This window comes from Macaca thibetana, chromosome 2, assembly GCF_024542745.1.
Source record: "Macaca thibetana thibetana isolate TM-01 chromosome 2, ASM2454274v1, whole genome shotgun sequence".
Taxonomy (NCBI): domain Eukaryota; kingdom Metazoa; phylum Chordata; class Mammalia; order Primates; family Cercopithecidae; genus Macaca; species Macaca thibetana.
In genome coordinates, this window is record NC_065579.1 from 87,345,762 (window position 1) to 87,366,604 (window position 20,843).

At 40.9% G+C, this 20,843-nt stretch overlaps 1 long non-coding RNA gene and 2 other non-coding genes across 4 annotated transcripts; all 3 read left to right on the plus strand.

Annotated features, from left to right (window-relative positions):
- Positions 1-2,049: 2,049 nt before the first annotated feature.
- On the plus strand, positions 2,050-12,523 carry LOC126948422 (uncharacterized). 2 transcript variants are annotated; one of them, XR_007723445.1, is made up of 4 exons: positions 2,050-2,268; positions 6,538-6,973; positions 8,738-8,818; positions 11,710-12,523. It is a non-coding gene; the product is annotated as an uncharacterized LOC126948422 (long non-coding RNA). The 2 variants fall into 2 exon arrangements; XR_007723444.1 differs by having other exon boundaries at positions 2,051-2,239.
- On the plus strand, positions 7,028-7,216 carry LOC126949566 (small nucleolar RNA SNORA81). The gene has a single exon (XR_007723841.1). It is a non-coding gene; the product is annotated as a small nucleolar RNA SNORA81 (small nucleolar RNA).
- Positions 8,540-8,670, plus strand: LOC126949498 (small nucleolar RNA SNORA63). The gene has a single exon (XR_007723777.1). It is a non-coding gene; the product is annotated as a small nucleolar RNA SNORA63 (small nucleolar RNA).
- Positions 12,524-20,843: the final 8,320 nt, after the last annotated feature.

The following is a 20,843-nucleotide window of genomic DNA, read 5'->3' on the forward strand; positions in this document are numbered from 1 at the left end:
TTTTCTTTTTCTTTATAATGATATTTAGAGACAGGAGGTCTCACTACATTGCCCAGGCTGGCCTCAAACTCCTGGGCTCAAGGGATCCTCCCATTTCAGCCTCGCAAGTAGCTGGGACTACAGGCACAAGCCACTGTACCCGGCTATTTCTAGTAAAATAGAAATACTTTATTATAATTTTTATTTGATTTAGGATTTTTCCAGTAATATTCATGAGTACGAATTTTTTTTATTTTTATTTTTTAGATATGGAGTCTTGCTCTGTCTCCCAGGCTGGAGTGCAGTGGTGTGATCTTGGCTCACTGCATCCTCCACCTCCCGGGTTCCAGCAATTCTCCTGCTTCAGCCTCCCGGGTAGCTGAGATTACAGGCACACACCACCATGCCTGGCTAATTTTTGTATTTTTAGTAGAGACAGGGTTTCACCATGTTGGCCAAGATAGTCCTGAACTCCTGACCTCAGGTGATCTGTCCGCCTTGGCCTCCCAAAGTGCTAGCATTACAGGCGTTAGCCACCACGCTCAGCCATGAGTAAGAATTTCTATGGTCAGTGTATATGTATATGCTAGATGGGTGTTTTATGAGATTTTGGTATAAGTGTTACGCTCACTTCATAAATAGAATTTGAAATGCTTCCTTTTTTTTTTTTTTCTGTGCTTAAGGCAGAATCAACAGCAACCAACAGCAACCAACTCTCTGTTCCTTAAATTTTCACAGTAGAATTATCCTATGAAATAATTTGGGCCTGGTGCTTCTGTGGATTTAGCTATGGAGATACGCAGTTCTCTAACAACATCTATTTTTTTTTTTTTTTTTTTTTCTTGTTTTTTGAGACCGAGTTTCGCTCTTGTTGCCCAGGCTGGAGTGCAATGGCACAATCTCGGCTCACAGCAACCTCCGTCTCCCGGGTTCAACCGATTCTCCTGACTCAGCCTCCCGAGTAGCTAGGATTACAGGCATGTGCCACGACGCTCGGCTAATTTTGTATTTTTAGTAGAGGCAGGGTTTCTCCATGTTGGTCAGGCTGGTTTCGAACTCCTGACCTCGGGTGATCTGCCCACCTCCGCCTCTCAAAATGCTGGGATTACAGGCATGAGCCACCGCGCCCGGCCAACATCTATTTCTTCCATGGTAATTGGTCTACTTAGAATTTCTATCTCTAGAATGTTTTGGTAAATTATATTTTCTTGGAATTTTGTCCATTTCATTCAAGTTTTCAAATTTATTACACAGAACTGACTGATCATGCAATTCTTTTAAGTTTTCCTGTATCTATGGTTATTTCTCCTTTATCATTTTGTATTTTGAGATGCTCCTCTTTCTTTCTTGAGCCAACCACCCTATTGTTGCCTTTTTCAAATCTCTTGCTTATTAGTATTCCCATTCCCATTTCTACTTTTTATTTTCTTCTTTTATTCTTACGAATTCCTTCTTTCTGCTTCTCTTAGGTTTACCTTGCTATTTTTTTCTAAATTATTTAATTTACTTTTATTTTGAATTTTTAAAAGCACTGCATTGGTATATCCCACAGGTACTACTAATATGCAGCGCTTTCTCTTTTTTTTTTTTTTTTTTTGTTCATTTTTAAGATATTCAGTGATTTCAGTTTTGAGACGGTTAAGAGGATTTCTTCATGCTTTTTTTTTTTTTTTAACATTTCGAAAATGTTATACAATTTTGCATTGTTTTATTCTCCACTCCTTTGTAACCTACGACAGTCTCCCGCCCCTTTTTTCACCTCAGTGCTCTAAAGATCGAAGGTCAAGAAGAGAGTTTCTTGTCCTGGAGCCTGCGAGAGGGTGGGCCCTTGCAGTTCATGCGCGGAAACAGCGATAGGGACATCCAGGGCCTGAGGAGGCTGGGGACAGAGCAGATCCTCCCAGCCCCTAACACCGCCCGGGAGTAGATGCAAACCCCCAGGGCCCCGGGGGCCGGGACCACACCCCGCGGGCACGAGTCCGATTGGCAGATTGTAGCCGAGTGGTTTCAACGGTGACGCCCCCACCCGAATGCCTCGCTGGGATTGGCTCATTTCTTGGTTCAGACCTGGACGGTGGCCAGAGGAGGACAAGAGGCTTTCACACAGAACGGAGGCGATGTGGACGACAGCGGAGACGCAGCCGCACTTGAACAAGCGACCGGGCCCCGGGGACATGGCGGCAGCCTCTGCACCGTCAGTGTTGCTCGCGGCTGCAAGAAACTGGTGGCGGCACTGCCTGAGCCCGCTGCTGTTGCCAAGGTGACGGGGCATAAAGCGGCGGTCGATCGGTGCGTGGGGGCGGGGGAGGGGTGAAGGGAGAACGAGGCTCGAGCGGGAGGACAGGACGGCATCCGCTTCTCAGGGGATTCGGCTTCCAGTCCCCCTTCCAGAGGGCGTCGTTCTGCAGCCAGGCCTCTGTCTTTCCCCCGCCCCTACAGGGCACGAGCTACAGAATGTTTTTTTGTTTCTATTTTTTTAAAGTAAGGAAGCACTTTCCTTTCTCCTCCGTTTATTCATTTGTTTACTTCTGGTTCCCGTGTCCTTTTAACATGTCCCCGTCATTCCCTGTTTAAGGGCACAGGATGTTCCAGGCTCATCTTGTACTTAGCTCCTGCCTTGGAATCAGACGTTTCTCCAAAGAATCCTGATTCCTTTTTTTGGAGAATGTTATTTTATAGCCGTATCTGGGTTGTAGGTTGTGTTCGTTGCTACTAGGATGCCATTACTTCTAGACTGTCTTAGCAGACAAACGCTAGGAAACTTTATGTGTATATTTATATGTGTGTATATACATATATATGCACACACACGTTATGTGTATATGTGTGTGTATGTACATATGTATACATATATATGTACACGCACTCTCCCCACACACATCCATACACGCATCAATCCAGGTACATCTATATCTGTTTTATATCTATCTACATGTATGTTTAAAAAAACAGCTGAGTTCATACTGTTACCTCAGTTCCAGTGCATCATCTCAGGGTTCAATCAGATCTGCCCTTTCTGTAATTGTTACTGTTTTCTGAGAGTGAGAAAGCTGGTTGTCCTTATCCACAAGATATTCACTTCTTTGCTCAATCGTGTACAAAAAGTTGATTCAAAATCGCTAACCCGTACCACTGTGAAAAACAGATCAACTAGCCAGAGTTCAATATTGGTTTACAGTTATTTTTGTCTTTAGTTTCTGTAATTAAAACTGTATTATACAGGTTATGAAGGCAGTCATAGAGGTGTTATGACTATAGAGGTTACAAAGTCTCTGTAATTAAGACGTGGAACTAGTGTGTGAATAATAGAAAAAGACAAGTAGAATAGAATAGAAAATCCAGAAGTAACCCCAAGTGCACATGGAAAGTTAAAGGTGGTATCACATATCATTGGAGCAGAGTTGGGCTTTGTGATACACAGAGCTGGGCCAACTGGTTGGCCATTTGGAAAAAGATAAAATTAGATCTACACCTCATAGCATAACAAAAATAAAGTCTAAATGGATCAGGGATCTAAATGTGAAAAATGAAACAATACAAGTACTGAAAGAAAAAGGCTTTCTAACTATGACTCAAAAACCCATAAGCAATAAAATAAAAAGTTGATAAATTTGACCACATAAAACAAATGGCATGACAAATACATCATAAAGTCAGAAGACAACTGAAAAAACACTGGATTGGGAGAAAATAATCTGTAGCACGTATCACGGGGTAAAGGATGAATATCTTTCATATTTAAATTTGAATTTTAAAAATTTTCCAAATCAGTTTTCTCTGTTTACATTCAGCAGTGGCAAAGTGACTTTATCTTTTACATCAGAATATGTCAAAAAAGTAGTAAGTTACACTGCTTTTAAAGATAAGAGTCATCCGTTTAAAAAATACTTATTATATCATGTGTCTTAGGGTCCCAGAAGTAAACCCTAAGACAGGAATTCCTGTGCAAATAATTAGAAAGTTTCCAGGAAAAAATCGCAGGGAAATAGGGAAATAGAATAGAAAGGGAAGGAAGGCCACAGAGCAAGCTGCTTTAAGCCTGTTCCCCTCGAGGTAACTCAATCCTGTTGAACTCTAAGTCAGGGTGCATAGTCAATCCTTGGAGTTGTCCTTACCAGAGAACCAGCAAGCTGGTGTGTACGTCTCTGCCTAGTCACTGGTTAAGGTCTGCCCTCAGGGAGACCCGACTTCCCAGATACTTTTGGTTTTATAAAAATATAAAACTTTATACTTAAGACTTAGTATAAAGTCATCCATTCAGAACCTTCTTGTTAACTATTGGACTTGCATAGAGGGAGTTTTTGTTTCAAATTAAACAGAAACTAGGGTTGCAGGTATGTTTTGTAGGTCTGTATCTCAACCAATTGACAAACTGAAGCTTGCTTTCTGGGTAGACTAGGATCCATGCCTTTTCTGTTCACTATTGTCAAGTTTAAATGCAGTGTGCAACATGAAAACCGCAGTGATGTGTTATGAGTTGGGAATCTTTGTCATTTGTGATATGTGCATGCTATCTGTTTTCAAAGCTCACTGCTATATTAGCTATGAAGTAAAGCTTGTTTTAACAAAGCGATAGGCTTCATTAAGATCATGGCTATATAAGTCATGGTTTCCTATTGGAAAGATAATTATCTTTAAAGTGAATGATAACCAGTGAATAGTGAATACATATCAGAACAACTTGCCCTGGAGATGTAAATGCAGAGCTTATTCACTATTTATACATCTTAAACACAGAAGAATAATGCAGAAAATGTCTATTTTGATTTTTCCTAGGACATTTTTTTAGCTAGTGATGTTTAGGGTATGGGAGGGAAAATAACCTAATGAAGCAAATTGCTACACATGAATATCTAGAAATGATACTAAGACTTTTGAAAAATAGAGTTTATTTTATTTTTTAAATGGCTTTAGGTTTCCAGAAAAAAGTTACAGGTTTACAGAGAAGATAGTACAAAGAGTTCCCATATACCTTGGATGCTATTATATGTTATTAACATTTTACATTAGTATGGTAAATTTGTGGTGTAATTATATTATGGTTAGTATGCTACAATTTTTTTTTTTTTTTTTTTTTTTTTTTTTTTTTTTTTTGAGATGGAGGCATTCTCTGTTGCCCAGGCTGGAGTGCAGTGGCACAATCTCGGCTCACTGCAACCTCCGCCTCCTGGGTTCAAGCGATTCTCCTGCCTTAGCCTCCCGAGAAGCTGGGACTACAGATGTGTGCCACCATGGCCAACTAGTTTTTGTATTTTAAGTAGAGACAGGGTTTCGCCATATTGGCCAGGCTGCTCTTGAACTCCTGACCTTGTGATCTACCTGCCTTGGCCTCCCAAAGTGCTGGGATTACAGGCGTGAGCCACTGCACCCAACCAGTATGATACAATTAATGAACCAACATTGATGGGTTATTATGAACTAAAGTCCACAATTTATTCATGTTTTCTTAGTTTTTATGTAAAGTACTTTTTCTGTTCCAGAATCTTATCCAGGATACCACATTCCATTTTGCTGTCATGTCTCTTTAGACCCCTCTAGGCTGCGACAGTTTCTCAGATTTTTCCTATTTTTGGTGACCTTGACGGTTTGGAGGAGTAGTATTCAGGTATTTTGTAGGATATCTTTCTGTTAGAATTGACTGATGTTTTCCTCTGGATTAGACTTGAATTTGGGGCTTTGGGAAAGAGAACCACAGATGTAAAGTGTGATTCTCTCTCTCTGTCTTTTTTTTTTTTTTTTTTGAGATGGAGTTTCGCTCTTGTTGCCCAGGCTGGAGTGCAATGGTGCAATCTTGGCTCACTGCAACCTCCACCTCGTGGGTTCAAGCAATTCTCCTGCCTCAGCCTCCTGAGTAGCTGGGATTACAGGCATGTGCCACCATGCCTGGCTAATTTTGTAATTTTAGTGTGGGGTTTCTCCGTGTTGGTCAGGCTGGTCTCGAACTCCCGACCTCAGGTGACCCGCCTGCCTGGCCTCCCAAAGCGTTGGGATTACAGGCGTGAGCCACCGCACCCGGCCTAATGTGTGATTCTCGTCACATCAGATTGAGAGTTATGATGGTTGCTGTTGACCTTAATTACATGGCTGAGGTAGCACTGGAAAGGGTTCTGTGCTGGAAAGTTACTCTTCCACCCTCCTTCCACACTGTACTATTAGGAAGGAAATCACAAGGTCCAACTCACACTTAAGTGAAACATTTTCTTCTAACTTTTCAAAAGGATCAGGTTGTTTTGGATGAAGCAGATAAAAATGTTGAACCAAGGAATTAAGGATCAAATCCATGAGATTTACTAGAAATTAAATACAAGTACTCTTGTGCACATGAGTTTTCTCCAGCTGGCAGGTTGGATTCATTGTTACAACATAGCTGTGAAGTGCTACGTTGTCCTTGTTCCCTGCTGAAAGCAATTGTTTCCCACAATCTCTGTCTCACTCAGTTCTATAGTAAGACATGGACGCTTGGTCTCAAACATTATTTCTCTAAGTATTGTTATGAAACTATTACATCTGCTTAATTGATTTGTCAACATAATTAGTCATTGTCGTTTTTTTTTTCAGAGTCTCACTTCATCGCCCAGGCTGGAGTGCAGCAGCACTATCTGAGATCACTACAATCTCCGCCACTCGGATTCAAGCGATTATCTTGCCTCAGCCTCCCGAGTAGTAGCTGGGAGTACAGGCGTGTGCTACCATGCCCAGCTAATTTTTGTATTTTTGGTAGAGACCTGGTTTTGCCTTGTTGGCCAGGCTGGTCTCGAACTTCTGACCTCAAGTGATCCACCTGCCTCGGCCTTCTAAAGTGCTGGGATTACAGGCGTGAACCACTTAGCCTGGTCAGTTATTGTCTCTTTTTAAAGATTGTGTTGCTTTCTGCCTCAATATTAATATGTTGGAAATTACCAAGAAGTTCATGACAGATCTATTTCACATTCTGGTGAAGAAGGAAGAATTGGCCCTTGAAGGAGTCAATGTTTTACAATAATTTTGAAAGAGGGTAATGTTTTTCTAATTGATATACATAAAAACCATAGCCAGGGATTTAAAATTTACCTTCTTGTTTAAGCTCTCTACTAAAATTCCAGAAACTAGTATCATGTCTTAGCATTTGTAATAAAGCTATCAGAGAAAACCCAAGAAGAAAAAAGAACTGTACCAAAGAGAAAAATTGAGTTGAACCTTTTTTTTTAGACGGAGTCTCACTCTGTCACCCAGGCTGGAGTGTAGTGGCGCAATCTCAGCTCACTGCAGTCTCCACCTCCCAGGTTCAAGTGATTCTCCTGCCTCAGCCTCCCGAGTAGCTGGGCTCACAGGTGCCCACCACCATGCCTGGCTAATTTTTTGTATTTTTAGTAGAGACAGGGTTTCACCATGTTGGCCAGGCTGGCCTCGAACTCCTAAACTCAGCTGATCTGCCCACCTTGGCCTCCCGAAGTGCTGGGATTACAGGCGTGAGCCACCATGCCCAGCCTGAGTTGAACCTCTTTTTTAAAACAGGGTACTTTGTTATAAGATCTGGTACAGTAATATCTATATTTAGGCAGAATTAGTAAAATCAATGAATAACTATTCTCTTCCAGTGGTAGGGATGAGGTGTAGAAATCAAATGACTTTTTATTCCAACTCTGACATGAATTTACATTTTCCTCTTGGAAATACTGTAAGGAAAGAAATTGTATGCTCTTAATGACGAGAGATTGACCAGTCAGGTTGTTCCTTGTAGAACACAGAGTGAAAGGTATCCTGGCTTCTAAGAAAAAGCATGCCAGTTTCTGGTGTGGTAAGAGCTGCTCTTCCTTAGTATTGCTAATTAGGATGCTATTAATATCTGATTATCGTTGAGCCTTGAACAACCTGATTAGGGGTACCAGCCCCGATACAGTCAAAAATCTGCAGATAATTTTTGACTCCCCAAAAACTTTACGACTAACAGCTTAATATTGACCAGAAGCCCTACTAATAACAGTTGATTAAACACATATTTTGTATGTTATATGTATGATATACTGTATTCTTTTTTTTTTTTTTTGAGACGGAGTCTCGCTCTGTCGCCCAGGCTGGAGTACAGTGGCCAGATCTCAGCTCACTGCAGGCTCCGCCTCCCAGGTTTACGCCATTCTCCTGCCTCAGCCTCCCAAGTAGCTGGGACTACAGGCGCCCGCCACCTCGCCCGGCTAGTTTTTTGTATTTTTTAGTAGAGACGGGGTTTCACCATGTTAGCCAGGATGGTCTCGATCTTCCTGACCTCGTGATCCACCCGTCTCGGCCTCCCAAAGTGGATATACTGTATTCTTATAATAAAGTAAGCTAGAGAAAAGAAAATGTTATTAAGAAAACCATAAGGAAGAGAAAATACATTTACTCTTCATTAGGTGGAAGTGGATCACCATAAAGGCCTTCGTCTTCCTCATGTTCATGTCAAGTAGGCTAAGGAGGAGGAGAGAGAGGAGGATTAGTCTTGCTGTCTAAAGGGTGGCAGGGGCAGAAGAGAAGCCACTTAAGTGGTCCTGCCCAGTTCAGACCCATTTCCTTCAAGGGTCCACTGTATTTTCTTAGTAAACTGAGGCAGGATCTAGTTACATTGTAGCTGTGAAGTGCTGCATTGTCTTTGACCCCTGCTCAAAATAAAACTGTTACCTTTCAAGCCCTGTCTGCCATGGTGCTCTAGCTGCAGGGATGTCTGGTCTCATACATGTTCACCTGTTTAAGTACTGACTTGACAAATGACTCTTGAGAATGAGGGGTTGGTGGTGTTTTGCAGGTAGTGACAGAAGGAAGAAAACATTGTCAGGAGGAAATTCAGATAAAGGACAAACCATATTTGACTGCTACTGACTTGTTGGTAAGTATTCTAATTCCTTATTTAATGACAGTATCTCTCTAGCAAAAGTTGGTTTAGGGGGAAAGTTTATAGTAGACTTTGCCAGCTGAAGTTGTAGGGGCATGAAGATCACACTCCACAGTGAACTGTGCTGTTATATATAGGTCATTACTCTTGTGGCCTAGAAGAGTGTGCAGCAGTTGCTTTTTGAAACATAATTTATATACTATCATATCTGAGGCTCTTGATTTTTATGTTTAGTAGTGTGTATACTGATCATCAACTGTGATCTGCCCACTGCTTGTGAAAACTATATTCTCATTTGATTATTTGACATCTTTGAATTCCTTGTTTTTATTCTGGTGAAATAAATTCATTACACAGTTATGTGTCACTAAACAACTGGGATGTGTGTTCTGACAGATCACAGAGTGTACTTACACAAACGTAGATGGTGTAGCCTACTACAAACCTAGGCTATGTGGTATAGCCTGTTGCTCCTCTGTACTGAGTACTGTAGGCAGTTGTAGCACAATGGTATCTGTATATCTAGACATAGAAAAGTTAGAGTAAAACTACATCATAAATGATAAAAACAGCACCCTTGTATAGGGCACTTACAGGGGTGAGGCTTGCAGGACTGGAAGTTGCTCTGCGTGAGTCAGTGAGTGAGTGGTGAGTGGATGTGAATGGCTAGAACGTTACTGTATACTACAGTAGACTTTATATATAAACACTCTGCACATAGGCTATACTACATTTATTTTTAAAATAAAGTAATTGCCAGGCGCAGTGGCTCACACCTGTAATCCCAGCACTTTGGGAGGCCGAGGCAGGCGGATCGCCTGAAGTCAGGAGTTCGAGACCAGCCTGATCAACATGGAGAAACCCTGTCTCTACTAAAAATACAAAATTAGCCGGGCGTGGTGGTGCATGCCTGTAATCCCAGCTACTTGGGAGGCTGAGGCAGGAGAATCGCTTGAGACGGAGGTTGTGGTGAGCCAAGATTGTGCCATTGCACTCCAGCCTGGGCAACAAGAGCGAAAATCAGTCACAAAAACAAAACAAAACAATAAAAATAAAGTAACTAGGCTATAACTTTACGATGGCTATGAAGTCACTAGGTGACAAGAATTTCTCAGCTCCATTATAATCTTAAGGCATCACCATCGTATATGCAATTTGTAGTTGACCAAAATGTCATTATCCAGCGCATGACTGTATTGTTTTTCAAGGTGATTTTGTCAGCCAGGCAAATGTATCAGGATAATAATTTTATCACCTCGTAACATGATATTTAAATTGTACCTGGGAGGACTCATGGTTGGACAGAACACAGTGGAAAGCAAATGTGAAATGTTCCTCAGATTTTGGACTTTATATACCGTTGATATTTCAGGGAAAAATCAATAATGCTATTAGATTTTGTTGTCTTTAACTCACCTATGAGTCTGTCTTAAAGTCGTGTTTGCTCATAGCTTGTGCTTTCTTGACGATTCCTCTATAGTTGGAATTTTCTCAGCATTTTTTGGTCACAGTTTATATTGATCCTAGCCTAGTTATATTGACTTTGTCACTAAATAAATTGAACTATGCCTTGTTACCAATAAAAATGAGTTACTATATTTTTTTTAATGTAGTAGTTCATAGGAGTAGGTAACAAGTGGTGGTCAGAAATGCCATGGGCCTGATTTCGGACATAGATTTATAAGTGAAACAGCAGGTCGTTTGGATAAAGAAGGAATCAGTATTTCCATGTGTGGTTTTCTCTTGTTCTGATTATTTGATATTTTAAGTTCCTACAGCAAGAACACTTTTGATTGGTTGTGTGATCCATTTTAGTAGAGAACTGTAGTGGCAAACATATTTTGGTCATTTGTGTTAGAGTCTGTGACATGAACTGAGCAGAAAGGAGTGATAAATATGGGTTACCAGAATACATTTTTTCAAGATTTCCCTCTACTGGTAAAAGTTTCCCAATAGAACTACCCAATAGAACTTTCTGTGGTGATGGAAATGTTCTCTATTTGTACTGTCCAATACAGGAGTGGCAGATAACATGTGACTATTGGAATGCGCTTAATGCAACTTTTTTTTTTTTTTTTTTTTTTTTTGAGATGGAGTTTTGTTCTTGTCACCCAGGCGGGAGTGCAGTGGCGCAATCCCGGCTCACTACAACCTCCGCCTCCTGGGTTCAAACGATTCTCCTGCCTCAGCCTCCCGAGTAGCTGGGATTACAGGTGCCCACCACCACTCCTGGCTAATTTTCATATTTTTAGTAGAGACAGGGTTTCACCGTATTGGCCAGGCTGTTCTCGAACTCCTGACCTCAAGTGATCCACCCGCCTTGGCCTCCCACAGTGCTGGAATTACAGGTGTGAGCCACTGTGCCCACCTACTTCATTTAATTTTAATTAATTTAAATTTAAATAGCCATATGTGGCTAGTGACTGTTTATTGGACAGCATAGTCGTAAACAACAGTGAACATTTCAGAGCTGACATCTGTAGTTAATTCTGAAAGTGTATCAGAATGGATTCATAACTGTTCCTTTTGTTTTGTGCCTGTTCACATCTGTCCCAGACTGACATGACACCCACTCTTGGCTGGCCCACTTTGGTAGGGGCTTTAATTTTACTACCCTAAACCCAATACTTTCATCCTCTTTATAAGTAATAATGTTCATTTCGCAGCCAGATGAGCCTTAACTCCTTTTGTACTAACTTTGCAAAAAAACCTTTTCTTTTTCTCTAGATATTTTGATCAGTATCTTGTATTCCATTTAGAAGCACTCTACATATAATTCTGGCAAATAAACAGCCACCGATGATTAACTAGTAGCTCAGATTGTTCAGTAGTTCATGTAGTACTTGCTGAATAATATTCTGATTCATATTTTTTCTGTTGTTCAGAACTGGCAGTAGGGGTCAACTTGGGAAGACAGCTGTGACCATAAATATTAAAGAAGACAAAAGGATTCTTTGTGACACTGAGACCTTCTGCAGTACTACAGTGGGGGAAATGCCGGTGTACACAGCTGGCCTCATGTAATTCCTGGGATGAGATCATTTGGGATGCAGTGCTGGCTGTTGCTGAGCAGGCGATCACAGTGCATACTGTGTTTCTTTCCTTGAGAATATTTGAATCTCGCCTGAGTACTCATAACAGATGAGAAACACAGGTTTTGATAGCATAGATTCACACTATCATTAGTCATGAGCTCTTGAGAGCAAAGTAATTGGTTTTGTCCTCTTTAGAGTTAGACCCTGTGGTTGGGTATGAAAGATGAGTGTCTGTAAAAATCTGTCTTAGAAATGTATTTCCAAGACTCTGTCTCAAAAAAAAAAAAAAATGATTTCCTAGTTCTGTAAAAGTCGCTATATTGAGTGTTCTCTATCACTTAATAATATACTTACTTTGTTATTAAGTGGACTTAAAGATATGCGATGTATAAAATCAGCTAATTATGTTAAACCATGGTGTCTCCCTTTATTGTGTTAGGCTGAATAGAACAAACTTTAAAATAATTTTTTAAAGAAAATATTTGAATTCATTTTGTTTGGTGTTATGTTTTTATTCAGAAAAGCATTTTATTAGTGCTAGGTGTGAACCGGAGCCTTTTGCTAAATACCAGCAGCAATCATGTCCTAGAGTTAAATCCCAGAAAATTTGCCATATTGTATATTAAAGGTTCAATAAATTACAATAAAGTATTCTTTCTTTAAAGTGATTTGGTTCTTATTCCTTAAAAATCATACTTTTTGCCATAACTCCATATTTTCAAAGGAAGAAGATAAAATGAAATAGTACTCTGTAGTAAATATTTTATTCCAGTTACAAAATTACACACAAATGTGGCTTTTTATAAAAAGGTTTAATAAAAAATTGGGCTGGGTGTGGTGGCTCACAGGCCGGGCATGGAGCTCATGTCTGTAATCCCAGCACTTTGGGTGGCCCAGGCAGGCAGATCACTTGAGGTCAGGAGTTCGAGACCAGCCTGACCAACATGTCTACTAAAAATACAAAATTAGCCGGGCATGGTGGTGCGTGCCTGTAATCCCAGCTACTCGGGAGGCTGAGGCAGGAGCATTACTTCAACCTGGGAGGCAGAAGTTGCAGTGAGCCAAGATCACACCACAGCACTCCAAGCCTGGGTGACAGAGCAACACTTTGTCTCAAAACAACAACAACTAAAGTTCCAAGTTAGCTGCTGCTTGGCAGTACCACAAAGACTGATCAGTGAGGTTGTTCATTAGCACCATCTGCCAAACATTGTCTGCTGCTTATGAGAAAAAGGAAGCATTTGAACATGAGATTTCTCCCTCTTCTGGTGTGGCAAAAATCTTCTGGTACACGCAAAGTAGTTACATGACAGCAAGGTTCTCTATGTTAATGGACTAATATTAATCAGTAAAGTTTTTTTCCCATAACAATAACACGGAGTGTATATAATGGGTCCTATAACAGAAAAATGGACATCGAATGTGATCTTTTTTAAAAAAAAAAATAGGCTTTATTATTTAGAGTCATTTCAGGCCAACAGAAACACTGAGCAGAAAGTACAAAGAATTCCCATACACTCCCTGTTCTCACACACCCACGGTCTCCCACACTTCAACATCCCACACCAGAATGGTACATGGGTTACAATCACTGAACCTCTATTGACATGTCATTATCACTCAAAGTCATAGCTTAGGGTTCATTCTTGGTGTTGTACATTCTATGGGTTTAGAGAAATTTATGATGACATTTGTCCACCATTATAGCATCATACAGAGTATTTTCACTGCCCTGAAAATCCTCTGCTCTACCGATTTCATCCCTCCCCACAACCCCTGGCAACCACTGATTTTCTTTTTTTGTTTTTTTTGGTTTTTTTTGAGACGGAGTCTCGCTCTGTCACCTAGGCTGGAGTGCCGTGGCGTGATCTCGGCTCACTGCAAGCTCCGCCTCCCAGGTTCAAGCGATTCTTCTGCCTCAGCCTCCCAAGTAGCTGGGACTACAGGTGCCCGCCACCACGCCTGGCTAATTTTTGTATTTTTGGTAAAGACGGGGTTTCACCATGTTAGCCAGGATGGTCTCAATCTCCTGACCTCGTGATCCATCCGCCTCAGCCTCCCAAAGTGCTGGGATTACAGGCATGAGCCACTGTGCCCGGCTGACCGCTGATCTTTTTACTGTGTCTGTGGTTTTCCCTTTTCCAGAATGTCTTATAGTTGGAATCCTACAGTATATAGCCTTTTCAGATTGGCATCTTTCACTTATATCACTTAAGCTTCCTCCATGTCTTTTCATAACTTCAAAGCTCATTTCTTTTTAACATTGAATAATACTGCATTGCTTGAATGTACTACAGTTTATCCATTTGGCTACTGAAAGACATCTATGTTGCTTCCAAGCTTTGGCAATTATGAATAAAGCTGCTATAAACATCAACGCACAGGTTTTTGTGCAGACATAACTTTTCGGTTCCAGTGGGTAAAAACCAAGGAGTGTGATGGCTGGATCATATGGTAAGAATATGCTTCGTTTTGTAAGAAACTGCCAAACTGTCCTCCAGCTTGGCTGTGCTATTATATTCCCACAAGCAGTGGACCAGAGTCCTGTTGCTGCACACCTCTCCAGCATTTGGTGGTGTCATGTTTTGATGACAGACATCAGATTCTTATTTTTTCTCCCTCAAATTATTTATCAAGGGCCAGGCGTGGTGGCTCACACCTGTAATCCCAACACTTTGGGAGGTTGAGGCAGGTGGATCACTTGAAGTCAGCAGTTCAAGACCAACCTGGCTAACATGGTAAAACCCCATCTCTACTAAAAATACAAAAATTAGCCAGGTGTGGTGGCTCGCGCCTGTAGTACCAGCTACTTGGGAGGCTGAGGCAGGAGAATTGCTTGAACTGGGGAGGCAGAGTTTGCAGTGAGCTGAGATTGCACCACTGTACTCCAGCCTGGGCTACAGAGCGAGACTCCATCTCAAAAAAAAAAAAAAAAAAAATTATCAAGCTTTGTCTTGACCATAGTTTATAATTTGTTAAAAGAACTTGTCTGACATGCAATGAATGTTTTACCAAATAGTATCGCCTAGAAAATAATATGTTAATGAATTTCGGGAAAGAGTCCTTGTCCTTTCTCAGTCCCAGTATTGATGCCTGCCATTTTCTTCACCATAAAACTGCTGCTGTGGCAAGGTAAATGCTAGACTCCTTGGAAGTATCATATCAATTAAAAGTCATCACTGCCTTCAGTCAATAAATGTGCAAAAGGAGATCCAATGAATAAGCTGCAGGAAATGGCATCTACCCTGAAGTCCATTCCCTACAAAGTATAGGAGACAGGTGGAGAGAGCTGCATAAAGACGAGCCAAAAAATCAAAACAGGCCAGGCATGGTGGCTCTTGCCTGTCATCCCAGCACTTTGGGAGGCCAAGGCAGGTGGATCACCTGAGGTCGGGAGTTTGAGACCAGCCTGACCAACATGGAGAAACCTTGTTTCTACTAAAAATAAAAAATTAATCAGCCGTGGTGGTGGGTGACTGTAATCCCAGCTACTCAGGAGGGTGAGGCAGGACAATCACTTGAACCCGGGAGGCAAAGGTTGCAGTGAGCCACTCCATCCTGGGCAATAAGAGTGAAACTCTGCCTCAAAAAAAAAAAATCAAAATTAAACAAAACCAGCAAACAAACCCTAACATGTTGTATTAGGAAAAGGTATAAGTACATAATTTACTAAGTAGCCTTTACAGCCCTGTGTCTTAGTGTGTTCGGGCTACTGTAACAGATGACCATAGACTGGATGGCTTACAAACAATAGATATTTATTCTCACAGTTCTGGAGGCTGAGAAGTCTAGGATCAAGTCACTAGCAGATTTAGTGTCTGGTGAGGACCCACTTCCTGGTTCATAGATGGCCACCTTCTTCCTGTGTTCTCGCATAATGAAAGGGACAAGGGAGCTCTCCCGGGTCCCTTTTATAAGGGCACTGATCACATTCATTAGGGTACAACCCTCATGACCTAATCATCCCCCCAAAGTCCCACCTCCTAATAACCCTCACACTGAGGGTTAGAATTTTAACATATAAATTCGGAGGGTCAGGGGAAACAAACATTCAGGCTACAGCATTCCACCCCGGCCACAGCAAATTCATGTCCTTCTCACACGCAAAGTATATTGATTACATCCTAACAGCCCCAAAATCTTAACTCATTCCATAGTATGATCTTAAGATCAACTCTATGGTCTAAAATCTAAAGTCCTATCTAAATAGCTAGATCAGATATGGGAGAGACTCAAAGTACAATTCATGCTGAGGCAAATTGCTTTCTAACTGTGAACCTGTAAAACCTTGAAACAAGCTATGTGCTTCCAAAATACAATAATAGGACAGGCATAGGATGGACATCTCCATTCCACAAAGAGAAATAGGAAAGAGGAAAGTTATAACAGGCCTCAAGGATGTCCAAACTGTGAGGCAAACTCTATGAAATTTTAGGCTCAAGAATAATTCTCTTTGGCTTGATGCTCTGCCCTCCAGGTCCACTGGGGAGAAGGTCTTGCCATTCAGTCCCACTGAGGTGGTGGTTCTGCCCTCACAACTCTACTTGGCAGGGATTGTGTCCCCAGACCACTTCGTAGCTGGCACAGGTTTGGGCAGAGGCAATCTGGCCTAGCAATCTGGCCTATCAAAAGCAAGCCAATGATCCCCCTTTTGAGACCAAGAAGGCAGCTCTGATGGTCCCTGAATTGCCTTTGGGACCATTCTTCCCTTGTCTTGAAGAATAGTGCACATTCCTAGCCAAATGGTCCCATTTGGCTATCCAAGAAGTCTGACAGCCTTCCTTCATTACTTCCCATCTCCTTCCCCTCCACACACTCTTCTTAGGTGTCAGTTCAACTGCTAATTTTTCTCCTGGCGTGACTAATTAAATTCATGATTCACTTCCATTCTAATCTCCCTCTCAAATGGTTGCTTGGCATTTCTCATTTTTTGCAATATGGATAGCTGGGAATTTTCCAACTGTTTAAATTCTGCTTGCTTTTTGCTTAAGAATTCTGTCTTTAAGTCATTTCTCTCTTCTGGCATTTTATTATAAGTAGTCAGGAGGAGCCAGGCCACACCTTCAACACTTTGCCTATAGATTTCCTCAGTCAAATATCCAGTTTCATTGCTCTCAAGTTCTACCTTCCGCAAAACAGTAGAACATGAACCCAATTCAGTCCAGTTCTTTGCCATTTTATACTACAGACCACCTTTCCTCAAGTTTCCAGTAACATATTTCTCATTTCCATTTGATACCTCACCAGAATGACCTGCGCCATCCATCTTTCTACCAAAAATTTGTTCATGTTTATCTAGTGCATTAGCCCATTCACACTTTGATATAAATAACTACCTGAGACTGGGTAGTTAATAAAGAAGAGAGATTTAATTGACTCACAGTTATGCAGGCTGTACAGGCCTCAGGAAACTTACAATCATGGTGGAAGTGGGAGAGGAAGCAAGCACATCTTCACATGGCAACAGGAGAGGAGTGAAAGGGGAAGTGTCATACACTTTTTTTTTTAATTATACTTTAAGTTCTAGGGTTCATGTGCACAACGTGCAGGTTTGTTACATATGTATACTTGTGCCATGTTGGTGTGCTGCACCCATCAACTCATCAGCATCCATCAACTCATCATTTACATCAGGTATAACTCCCAATGCAATCCCTCCCTGCTCCCCCCTCCCCATAATAGGCCCTGGTGTGTGATGTTCCCCTTCCCGAGTCCAGGAGATCTCATTGTTCAGTTCCCACCTATGAGTGAGTACATGCAGTGTTTGGTTTTCTGTTCTTGCTATAGTTTGCTGAGAATGATGGTTTCCAGCTGCATCCATGTCCCTACAAAGGACACAAACACATCCTTTTTCATGGCTGCATAGTATTCCATGGTGTATATGGTGCCACACACTTTTAAACCATCAGATCTCATGAGAACTCACTCACTATCACTAGAACGGCAAGGGGGAAACTACCCCCATGATCCAACTACCTCCCACCAGGTCCCTCCCCCAACACTGGAAATTACAATTAAACAAGAGATTCGGATGGGGACACAAAGCCAAACCATATCACCTAGGTATCTATAAGAATATGGAGGCCGTCTCTCCAGCAATCCTTGCTTCCTTTTGAGCCCTCACCAGAATCACCTTTACCAGTCACTTAATGGTCTATCAGCTTTTTCTTTTCTTTTTTTTTTTTTTTTGCTTTGTAAACAATATAGTTTTATACAAACATAAAGTTATGTACCTTCGAAGGCATGACTACAGTAAACAAAACATCTTAAAATGTTTTAACAATTTACAAATACATTCATAAAATAATTAATTTTATTAATTATGAATAATGTATTTTATGAATGAGTTGTGATAAATAATCAGTTGTGAGAAAAACTCTGCCAGTTGAACTGAAGGGGAAGGAGATGAGAAGAAACGAACGAAGGCTGTCAGGCATCTTGGATTTTATAGGATGGGACCATAGAGCTATTTGGCTAAGAATGTGCACCACTCTTCAAGACAAGGGAAGAATGGTTTCAAAGACTCCAACAGAGTTTATAGTACCTGTAATACAATCTGCAGGTGCCTACAGTGGTTTATAGGTTGGTTTAGTTTGAAATTATATGTATTTCTTTGTTTAAAAGAAGTCATTGGCCAGGCTTAGTGGCTCATGCCTGTAATCCCAGCACTTTGGGAGGCCAAGGCAGGCGGATCACGAGGTCAGGAGTTCGAGAGACCAGCCTGGCCAATATGGTGAAACCCCATCTCTACTAAAAATTCAAAAATTAGCCAAGCATGGTGGCACATGCCTGTAGTCCCGGCTACTCAGGAGGCAGAGGCAGAAGAATTGCTTGAACCCAGGAAGCAGAAGTTGAAGTGAGCCGAAATCACGCCACTGCACTCCAGCCTGGGCAAAAGAGCAAGACTTCTTCTCAAAAAAAAAAAAAAAAAAAAAAAAAAGTCATTAATGCAAATGCATGATTTACAATGTCCCCATTACAGCAAGAAAAAAATAGATTCATAAAATAAAATGTATGTTAGACATTTATTAGGTCAAGTATTTAATGATTATTCTCAATATAACGTTAGAATAATACTCTTTTAGTGGTAAAAGATTTCTTTAGACCAAGGACCACTGAGGAGCTTCCTTAAGTTCCAAGAAGTAAAATCTTGCTATCCAGTCCATAAAATAAATAGAAGAGCAGAAATCTCTGAGTTTCCCTTAAACTATGAAGATTCTGTTTCCATTAATTGGGCCTTAAGAAAAAGATTTGTTACAAATAAAAATAAATAAAATTTTAGCAACTAGTTAACACCACTGGCCTGAATTTGGTTTTTACTTGCTTGTGAATCTCTAGGATGAGAAATTTCACCATGAAGTACATATTAAGTTGTAAAATTAACAATTATTTCTAAGTTCTACATAAGCCAAAGTGCTCACTTTTATTATGGAAACAAACCTTTCTTCTGAAAATGATGTACAGAAATAATAAGTAAACACATAGAACTTTGAGGTAGGTTAAGAACATTTGTCTATGTTCTACAGATCAAAATGATGCAAAGGTCTCCATTACATATGTTTATGAACACAAACATTTTTATTAATTTGGGATATATGGACATTATGTAAGTATATGCATACATATGCACACCATAAAATACATTTTAATAATGTTTCCAGCTGCATCATGCTTTCAAGCCTCAACTGTTAGAAAAAAAAAGCAAACTTAGTATGAACACTGCTTTTCCTTTTTTAAAATAAAAATTGTCAGTGGAAAGACAAATCCAACCTCTTTGCAGCATGTACTGAACTCTAAAAGGCTCAGAGTCAAGAATCTTGTTAGTTGCTCCCTGATGTAACAGAACATGTATTATGTTTTCTCTTTCTACTCAGGAAGTTTGATTATCTCCAATATTTTGTCCTATGAACTTTCCAAGATAAGACATAGCCATGCTGGTAAAATTCTTTCTGCTGCCCACTTTACACCTGATGTAGCCAGATAGCTTGGCACCTCATTGCACCATACCTCTGATGATCACTGCCAACCACTGCACTCTGAAATGGAACAGAGCATCAAAGGAGAATATCACCCACAGCACTGAATAGACTTATGATAAGCCCCAACCAGAAGATGATGTTGCCTCTGGGACAGTTTTATTCTCTTGAGGGGATGCCTTCCTAACCTTCCTGGACTCAAATATCCAATGGCTCATTCCACCAACGTAGGCCAACCATTAGTCTACCTGTGACATTACATTGCAACATCAATATCAACTTTTTCTAGCAGGTACTGCAAAACTCTTCCAGCCCCTACCCCTTACCCAGATCCAAAATGCTTCTACATTTTCAGATATTTGTTACAGCAACATCCCCACTTCTTGGTCCCAATTTCTTAGTTCTTCTGGGCCGGGAAGTTCAAGATCAAGGCACTGGCAGATTCCATGTCTGACTTCCTCATAGATGGACATTTTCTCCCCTGTCCTCTATGGCAGAAAGGACAAGGGAGCTCTCCAAGGTATTTTTTCCTAAGGTAACTTATCTAATTTATGAGGGCTCCACCCTTATACATAATCATCTCCCAAAGTCTCCACATCCCAATCACATCACAGTGGAGGTTAGGATTTCAGTATGTGAATGTGTGGGGTGGGGGATGGGGCACAAATATTTAGCCTATAGTACCTGCTAATTAATGTGGATTTTATTTAGCAAGGGTGGGGATCATTCATTATCTCCATTCAAGGACACCTTTGGTACTTTCTTGAACTTTGTAGCACAAGGCACTCCTTCCTCCTCCACATTTCCCCTTCCAAGGGCCCCATTCCCACTTTCTTCCTCCCACCTCTCTAACTCCCAAGCCTCCTTTCGCATGCCATTAAATGTGACCCTCTGCTATCCTCTCCACACTCTTCTTTTTTTTTTTTTTTTTTGTAAGACAGAGTCTCACTCTGTAGCCCAGGTTGGAGTACAGTGGTGCAGTGAGCTCAGCCCACTGCAACCTCTGTC